General features: G+C 33.2%; 1 long non-coding RNA gene across 1 annotated transcript; it reads right to left on the bottom strand.

Annotated features, from left to right (window-relative positions):
• Positions 1-6,734: 6,734 nt before the first annotated feature.
• LOC145125283 (uncharacterized) lies at positions 6,735-7,351 on the bottom strand. Its single transcript, XR_013715912.1, has 3 exons — positions 7,312-7,351; positions 6,909-7,035; positions 6,735-6,815 (listed from the first exon to the last, which is right to left on the bottom strand). It is a non-coding gene; the product is annotated as an uncharacterized LOC145125283 (long non-coding RNA).
• Positions 7,352-9,869: the final 2,518 nt, after the last annotated feature.

Here is a 9,869-nt window from a genome sequence, read left to right as displayed (position 1 = left end):
TCTGTTGGGCTTTGATACTTGGACCCTAATGGACTATCTGGAAAAGTGTGTTTTGGACCTTTGGCTAAGGCCCAATAAGGGGTTGGACTCAATTTGGAAAATTGGCCAATCATGGGCCTTGAAGTAAATTGGGCCTTTTGGATCAAATATTTGGACTTGGGCCTTGGCCTATTTAGGGAAGGGGTAAAGTGGAAACTTACCCTAGGTATGGATCCTTAGTCAAGAATGGTATCCCAATTGTTAATTGGGTGTTTGTTTACTGTGACAGTTTAGGATTTTCCGTGAGTCAGCAGTCAGGGATTTTTGTGCAGTTTGACATTTGAGAGGTGAGTCTTCCTCACTATAATTTCGGGTCAAAGACACCAAGGCCGACCCTTTGGATTGTTATCCTGATTCTCATATGATTGAGTACTATAGTCATCTGATAGATCTGAATCCTGGTAGATATGATGATGCTATACTTATTGATCTGTATGATTTGTGCTTGACTGTTGATTGATTATATGTTTATGAGTATGTATATGTCGACATGTGTGTGGTTGCGTTGAGGTGGTCCTGCTTTGTGCTGAATGCGAACAGACCCAGTGCGGCCTGGAGAGACTGAAGGCCTGCGAGGCGGACCAGTCAGGTCAAAGGCCCAGAGAATGATCCAGACAGGCTGAAGGCCCGGTGTGGCGGTCCAGACATGCTAAAGGTTCTGTATGCTTGATGTTGATGTGATATTTATGATTATGTAATGTGATGATATTTTGGGGGAACTCACTAAGCTTTGCCTTACAGTTTGGATTATGTTTTAGGTACCTGAGAGGATCGCGGGAAGGCGAAGGCGTGATCTTCCACCTCCTCATGTTTTTGTTTTACGATTTTTGGATTTCTCTGATGTGAAATTTATTTTGAAAACAATTTGTAAACAATGATGATTTTGGATTTGTTTAAAAAGTTTAAAATTTTCAAGAATTATATGAATGTTACAATCCGGGGTAAACCCAAATGATGTTACATTCGTTTCCATTGTAAGAGCTTCTACTGATATGGATAAATTTTCATTAGGAATGGCCCTTTTGAGTTTAGTTATTAAACTTGGATATGAAGATGATGTGTCAGTTTGTAATTCTTTAATAAAATGTAGTTTAAGATTGGGCAAAATGGAAATAGCTCGTGGAGTATTTGAAAGAATAGGGAAAACAGATGTGATTTCTTGGACAACATTCTTGGATATGTATCTCTTCACTGAAGGTCTTTTACTAGACAATGTTGGAAGAGAATTACGAAGGGCTTCTAAACCTCAAGTTTTGCTTCCGGTTAAATAGCTCTTGTTATTCCTAAATCGATCACTTTTTTGCATGCATAAGGGTAAATTGGTAAATTTTGGGTTTTGTTTATGGTAACATTCAAGGTATCTTATGTTCAATGTGACACATGGGAAAAAGTTTGATGAGGAAGCAGTGATGCAACAACTTGTGAATGAAGATGAAGACCAGTTCTGCTAAAAACAGTAGCAGGTACGTTGAATTACTGATCATTGATCATGGGGTTTGTTGGTCAAAGGAAGCTTTTGCTTTCGATAATAGCACATATTTTCAAATATAGGGATGTAATTGGTGGAATAATAGCACCAGAAATGTAATAGTTAAAGTTAAAGCCCCGAAAATCTGTTTTTGAGGGCCTTTTTAGTTCTTATGGATATTAAATTTGTTATTTTTGGAGGTTTTGAAAAAGTGGTATTACAATAGTTACTTCTACTTTTCTTAGTAATTTGATAAAATAGAAGATGAAAATATAAAATAAAAAATTAGCTTTTTACTGAAGCATGACCTCATTTAAACGAATTAGTAACAATGTATATGCATATCCATATGTATATGTATATGTATATCCATATGTTCCAAGATTCATATACTTATTCATATGTATATGCATATACATATGCATAATATGCATATGGATATGCATATGTATATACATATAAATATGCATATACATATACATATGCATATGTATATACACATGATATGCATATGTCATATACTTATTCTTATGCATATGCATATTTATATACTTATTCATATGCATATGAATAAGTATATGTATATACATATACTTATTATTATGTATATGAAGGTACTTATTTATATGCATATGCATATACATAAGCATAATCATAGGTATTTAATTGTCATATATATATATATATATATATATATATATATATATATATATATATATATATATATATATATATATATATATATATTTGTATGCATATGTATATGCATATGCGTAAGTATATCCATATGCATAAGTATATGCATATATATATATATATATATATATATATATATATATATATATATATATATATATATATATATATATATATATATATTAATCATATGCATATGTATATGCTTGCTCTTATGCATAAATATAGGACCATTAAAAATGTTTTTTTTAAAAATATGCATATATAAAAAAAATGAATACGCATTAAAAATTCATTTTTTTGAAAAATTCTTTTCATAAATATTAGTTTCGAAATTTAAGGAGTATCTACGCTGATTTAAAAAAAAATAAAAAAATAAAATAATATATATATATATATATATATATATATATATATATATATATATATATATATATATATCTTTTTTCAAATAAGTGAATAGATATCTTATATTTCGAAATTAAGATTTAAAAAACGAATTTTTCAAAAAATGCATTTTTAATGCATATTCATATTTTTTTGTGTAAGTATACATTTAAAAATAAAAGTGCATCAGTACCTTCATATAACTTTTTTTTTCAAAATTTCTTTTTTTTTTTTTTTTTTTTTTTTTTTTGCAATTGTCTTAGATATATGTATGTACATGTACACATGAAATTTTGTACATAAATTCACTATAGATAAAAAAAAATTGTTCGTTATCTCCCTCAATTTAGTTCTACATTGATCTTGCCTCTCTCTCTCTCTATCTCTCTCTCTCTTTCTCAATATATATATATATATATATATATATATATATATATATATATATATATATATATATATATATATATAGTTGTGATACCCATTTATTGTATGAGTTTATTTAAAAAAATAAACGAACATGAATATCTAACAATTTAGGAAATTTTAATTTATAAGAAAAAACAGTAAAATATTAATTATTAAAATTGAAGTGCTTATTTATCTTTTAAATTTAAATTAATAACTTAAATAAATAAACAACTAACATAATTGGATTCAGTTTAGAAATTTAAAACTATGATGAAAGTTGCATTAATGAATTAGATATACATTTATTATTACATTTAATATTATCTGAAATTTAATAAAATGAAAAAAAACCACAAAATGACACATGTATGTAGTTTAATCTAAATTTACCACAAATTTACATGTGGCATAATGTATAAGCGGATGACAAGTGACAAAATTATTTTCATTTATTAGTGAGGATATATATATATATATATATATATATATATATATATATATATATATATATGGGAGTGTTCAATCGATAATATTACTTATTGCGAGGACATGTAGTAACAAGTTTGAAACACATAATTTTTTTAAATTAAAATCATCAATTAATATCAATGTAAATAAAAAATAAGTAAAAAATTAAAAACTCACTAACCAACACCACTCAACACCCAAACAATACCACAACCCACCATTGTCACCGCCACCCATCGTCACCACCACCACCACCCACCACCCCTCATAATCACCACCACTCGCCACTACCAACCACGACCAGCGTCCACCACCGTCTGTCACCATTACCCCCACCAAAACCACCACCCACCACCATCACCACAACCCGCAACCACCACCCCTACCACCCACCACAACCACCACCCACCCACCACCACCACCTATCACCACCACCAAGTACCACCTCCATGACCCCCACCTACCAAAACCACCTGCCACTACCATCACCACCACCCCACCACCCACCACCCCCTCCCACCATAACCACCACCCACCCATCATCACCATCTACCCACTACCCACCATTATGACCACCACCCATCACTACCACGAACCACCAACCACCACCCGTCAGCATCATCCGCATCCACCACCCATTACCACTACCCACCATCACCTACCCATCACCACCACCTGCCTCAACTTCTCATCACCACCATCCCGTCACAACCACCCTCACCCACCATCACCAAGACCACCACCATCTACCACTACGATCACCCAACTCCACTACCCATCACCACCACCACACCCATCACCCAACAAAACCACCATATACCACCATCCCCACCACCAACAACCATCACCCATTCACCACCATCCATCATCACCAACCGCCTCCCCCACCCATCACCACCACTCGCCACCACCATCACTACCTATCACCCACTAAAACCACTACCACCACCACCCACCAACCACCACCCACTTCTACCCACCACCACCACCCATCCACCCACTACCACCCAACACCACCACCTGCCTCCACCACCCACCACCCATCACCACCAACGACCACTTACCCACATCATCACCACCTACCACCATCACTACCCACCGCCTACCACCACCACCAACCCATCATAACCACCACTCCCACCCCTACATACCACCCTTCACCACCACAACCACCCACTACTTATCACCACTACAACCACTACCCATCACCACTCATAACCACCATAAACCAACTATCAATCATGACCCTCATCACTCACCACCCACCACTATCACCCGCCACTACTACCTACCACCATCCCCCACCTCTACCACCACCACAACCCAACACACATCACCACTCATCTCCACCACACGACCACCACCCATTACCTACAACCACCACACCGTATATGATTAAATGTACATAATGGAACAAATTATGTGTGATTATATGTACTTAATTACGTAAATCACATGTGATTAAATACATATAATCATATGTGATTATATGTATCTAATCACATATGATTTATATAAACAAGATTCGTTTTCATGTTTTCCATTCAATAATTTTTCTCATATATTTAATCATATCTGATTAGTTATATTTAATAACGTATTATTAATGTGAACAAACAATATTTTATTATTATTATTATTATTTTTGCATTTTTGATTCAATGGTTGTTCTCATCTATATAATCACATATGATTATATATGTCTAATCACATATGATTTATATAGACAAGATTCTTTTTGTCCATATAAATCATATGTGATTAGATACATATAATTACATGTGATTAGGTGTATTTAATCACATATGATTAAAGTTGACAAAGAACAATTACTGAATCGAGAACGCGATAATGAATCTTGTCTACATAAATCATATGTGATTTAATAGTGGTTCTCTTGTATTTAATTACATATAATCACATAAATCATATGTGATTATTTGTATTTAATCAAATAAATCATTTGTGATTAGATACATATAATCATAAGTGATTATATGTATTTAATCACATATGATTTATATGGACAATATTCGTTTTTGTGTCCTTGATTCAATAGTTGTGCTCGTGTATATAATCATCGTGATTATATGTATCCAATAACATATGATTTATATGGATAATGTTCGTTTTCACATTTTCGATTCAATAGTTTTTCTCATGTATTTAAGCACGTATGATTATATGTATCTTATTACATATGATTTGTATGGACACAAATGAATATTGTCCATATAAATCATATGTGATTAAATACATATAATCATATGTGCTTATATGTACTTAATCACATATGAGTTATGTGGACAATATATATTTTCGCGTTACCAATTCAATAGTTGTTTTCGTGTATTTAATCACATGTGATTATATATATATATATATATATATATATATATATATATATATATATATATATATATATATATATATATCTAATCGCATATGATTTATGTAGACACGATTAATTTTTGCTTTTCGGATTCTTCCCAAAATGTATGGTTGACCTTATCTGATTTATACCCAAATAACAATTAACTATATCTTATACATTAAATATACTAATAATATTAACCCGATTACAATTTATTATTGATTTCCTTTATTAACATCCGGTAAAATTTAATGTAATCCCATTTATATAAAAATAATCGTAGACATTTCGTTTGAAACAAAAATGGTAATATTTCAATTTTTAATTGTTTGAATTCTCATAATATATCTACACAATTATAAATGTCTATGAATCAAGGGTATATTCTTAATTTTATATCATTATTCAGATTTAAATAAATGCTAAATTAGTTAGCACTTCTCCACTTTATAAAAATGTATTCACAAATTAAATTGAGATATAAAATAGTTATATACCTTTACCAGTGATTCTTTGATACAACATATATATACCTTTGCAATTTCTTTCTTATGAAAATTATTAAAAAAAAAACAATTAGGTCTCTTTAAGACATTTTATCGAACATCTTTAGTGCAATTGGCTTATCTGCTTTCTCGATAATAAGCTCGACTGTTTTGTTAGCATTTTCAACCTCCACTTATTTACAAAATGAATCTACTTAGATAGTATATGTTTAAACATCTAGAAATAACCATTATTACCTCTGCAAATAAAAAAACGGTATTTACTCCAGACGCGTGATTTACTCAAATAACAACATTTAACATTCAAAAATTTGTAAACGCACATGGAATAGCATTCGTTATTCTAAATTGTTTCCAAAACAAATGATTCTAAACATGACGAATGATTGTGAGATTACACCTTAGAATCATTTCTTACAAACTCACTTTGAAGCTTCATAACTTTCTTTTCTGCATCATATGCCCTTTTCTGGAAACAAACATTCAACAACATTCATCAAGACTGGATATTGCATCTAAAGAGAAATAAGGATTGATTATTGAAAGATTATGAAGAAATAACCTGACGTTCAACAAGGTCAGAGCAATCACAACTTCAATGGTTCCCTCGGTTTTGGCCTCTGATACTCACTCTCAGCATGCTCTCCAGAACTCAATTTCCATGTCTTTTGAGAATAAGCTACTACAGGCTTCTCCCAAATTATATTCACAAAACTCAAAAAAGTTAGATAAACTTCACTTCTAACAAAACCACATACAATATCTATTCCCAATTAGAGTTCTGCTTATTTTATATACTTCATGTCTTCGACAGTTTGCTAAATCGTATAAACAATATAATGCATCAGAATATGTTGAAATCGATTATCGATTTGGAACAATGGACTTCTTCCTTTAGTAAATAATAGTTTTATTGAGCGATAATCTTAGGGTAAGTACCAGGAGAGCACAGATAGAGGTAGTACCTGGTTTCCACAATGAGTGAAGTTGAGCTCGGAGGATATGGTGGGGAAACCGCAAGTAAACCATAAGCCCAATGAAATCGTTTGGAGACAACAATTTTGAGTTAAAATCCCGTCGCCATCCCTCTAACAATTTGTAATCGAGCAAATTTGAATGTCTCAAATGGACAACCGACTTAAAATCATCGTTTCGTTGTAGCACAAACGCTTCAAAGTGAGGTTAGGGATCCAACAGAAAAGTATGAATGGAAAATATAATGATCCTTAATATTCTTCTTATTTAAAATTTTATAATTGTTAGACATTAAAAATTAAAACTGATATTTAGTTTAAAAAATAAAATCAAAAATTAAGAAAAACACTAGTACCTAGGTAGTAAATATATTAAAAAAACGAAAAAAAAGAAAAAATGACTTTAAAAAAGCAAAAATAAAAAATAAAAAATAAACGTCAAAACCGAGCAAATATCTATTTAATTTTTTTAATTTTTTTTAACAAAAAATAAATAAAAATAAATAAATAATAAAACTTACTTAAATTACATTCTATGGACATTTGCTGCACGTGATTAAATCATCGAGTCTGTATTAGTTACCATGGACGTGGGTCGAATGTGAACGTACCACGACCAAGTATTTGGGTTTGACGTTTGCGCCATTGTCGAAATGGGCGGTGGACAATTGTCCTCGCAGTCCTCACCATTTCTTGAGTCCTCACCGGAAGCGGACCCTATATATATATATATATATATATATATATATATATATATATATATATATATATATATATATATATATATATATATATATATAGACCTGGCAATGGAGCGGGTTTGGAGCGGATCGGCCTTGATCCAAATCCATTTAGCAATTTCAAATGATGATCCAAACCGGACCCGTAATCCGCAGGGTTTTGAATAATTAAACCCATACCCTTATCCACTGGATCAACGGATTTCAACCCTTTTACCCGACCCATTTACAATATTAAGTTTAGGCTATAATTATGCATTAAAAGACATATAACATGATCACTAAAACCAAACAACATTCATTCCAAAATAAACTTCAATTATAGCTGTAGTCTATTGGAGTCGATTTCAATACATAACACACAACTGGAGTTAATTTCAAATATTCTAGAGTTGATTATATTAGAATGTTAGAAAACAAACCTGATTGTGGGTTGTGGAATTAATGTTGATCACTCGATTGCAGCCTTTTCTTCATGTTCTTGAATCTTGATTGAAGCCTTTTTTCTTGTTTCTCTTGAGTCTTGATTGTGGAATATTGATTTCACAGTCGATTTCAAAGATTATAGAGTCAATTATACTGGGAGTCGACTGCAATCAGCCATTTTTATTAGGAACTGAACTGGGAAGTTGAGGTGGAACATATAACAGTTTAACTCCTCAACTCTTGTACGTGAATATTGATAAATGTATTATAGCTTATAAATAATAAATTTATATTTCAAAATTTTTGATGGGGCGGGTCATAAACAGATCGGATCGACAATGATTCATACCCGACCCTTTTAATAAAAGGGTTAACGGGTACGGGTCGTTAACGGGTAAACGAATCGTAAAATATGATCCAAACCCATTAATTTTGCACGTGTTTGGAGCGGATCAGGGTCAAAACTCGCTCCATTGCCAAGTCTATATATATGTGCTTCGAGCTTAACGTTGTTTGTTGTAGTTTCATCTGAGTTAAGCCTGAGAATCACAACAAAGAAAGAATCGTCGTCTGTTGTCGTCCGGGAGGGGGTCCCGGAACGAGGCTGTGACGCTCTACTCAGTAATTGAATGAGAGAATTAGGGTTTAGCTTAACGGAGAGAATGAGGGGATCCCTTCTTCTGGAGAAATATGATCTCTTATATATTTATCATTGTGGGAGCATGTCCTCGAAAATACCTTTTGTCTTGTCTGGACAGTCAGGACGTGGAGGCGTCCCATTGGCGGTTCGTACACCACTAGCGGTTATCTGCTATAGGTGTAGAACTACCGAAGAGTTGCGATCTGAGCGCTACACTTGTCGCTCTGGGGAGCGGTTGGTATTGTTTTTCTTGTTATAGACTGGAGCCTCTTGTTTTGAGTTAGACGTTGGCGCTAGAGCACCGGGGTCTAGGTGTGAGGCCGCGAGGGCGAGGGCCCGGGCCTAGCACTTGTGCTGGGTAGCGACTGTTCACTAGGTCGTCCTTTAGATAATTGTCTCATTATCTTTGACATATTCCTAGAGGGATACATTAAAAAGTCCCCTAGGCTAGTAAACTTCAGCATTAGCTTAGGGTAGCTGAGTAGGTCTAGCTTAGACCAAGACACGTGTTCGGATAGGATGGTTATGACGTTCACTGATGTGATGGAGCCATCTGCGCAGATGATTTATCATTGTAACTGCTCAAATTTCCCGCCTTGCATTTAAGACTTCCCTTATCAGGGATGGTTTCCTTTTCTTCACTCTACTGCTTCTTCAACTATCTTCGTCTTCATTCTGCTTATTCTCTCTTTCGCCTCGTTCTTGTTTATCGGAATCCATGGTGACATCAACTACTAGAATCG

This window comes from Lactuca virosa, chromosome 7 (genome assembly GCF_052849685.1).
Source record: "Lactuca virosa cultivar CGN04683 chromosome 7, Lactuca_virosa_CGN04683_v6, whole genome shotgun sequence".
Classification (NCBI taxonomy): domain Eukaryota; kingdom Viridiplantae; phylum Streptophyta; class Magnoliopsida; order Asterales; family Asteraceae; genus Lactuca; species Lactuca virosa.
This window is presented reverse-complemented; position numbering and strand designations above follow the sequence as displayed.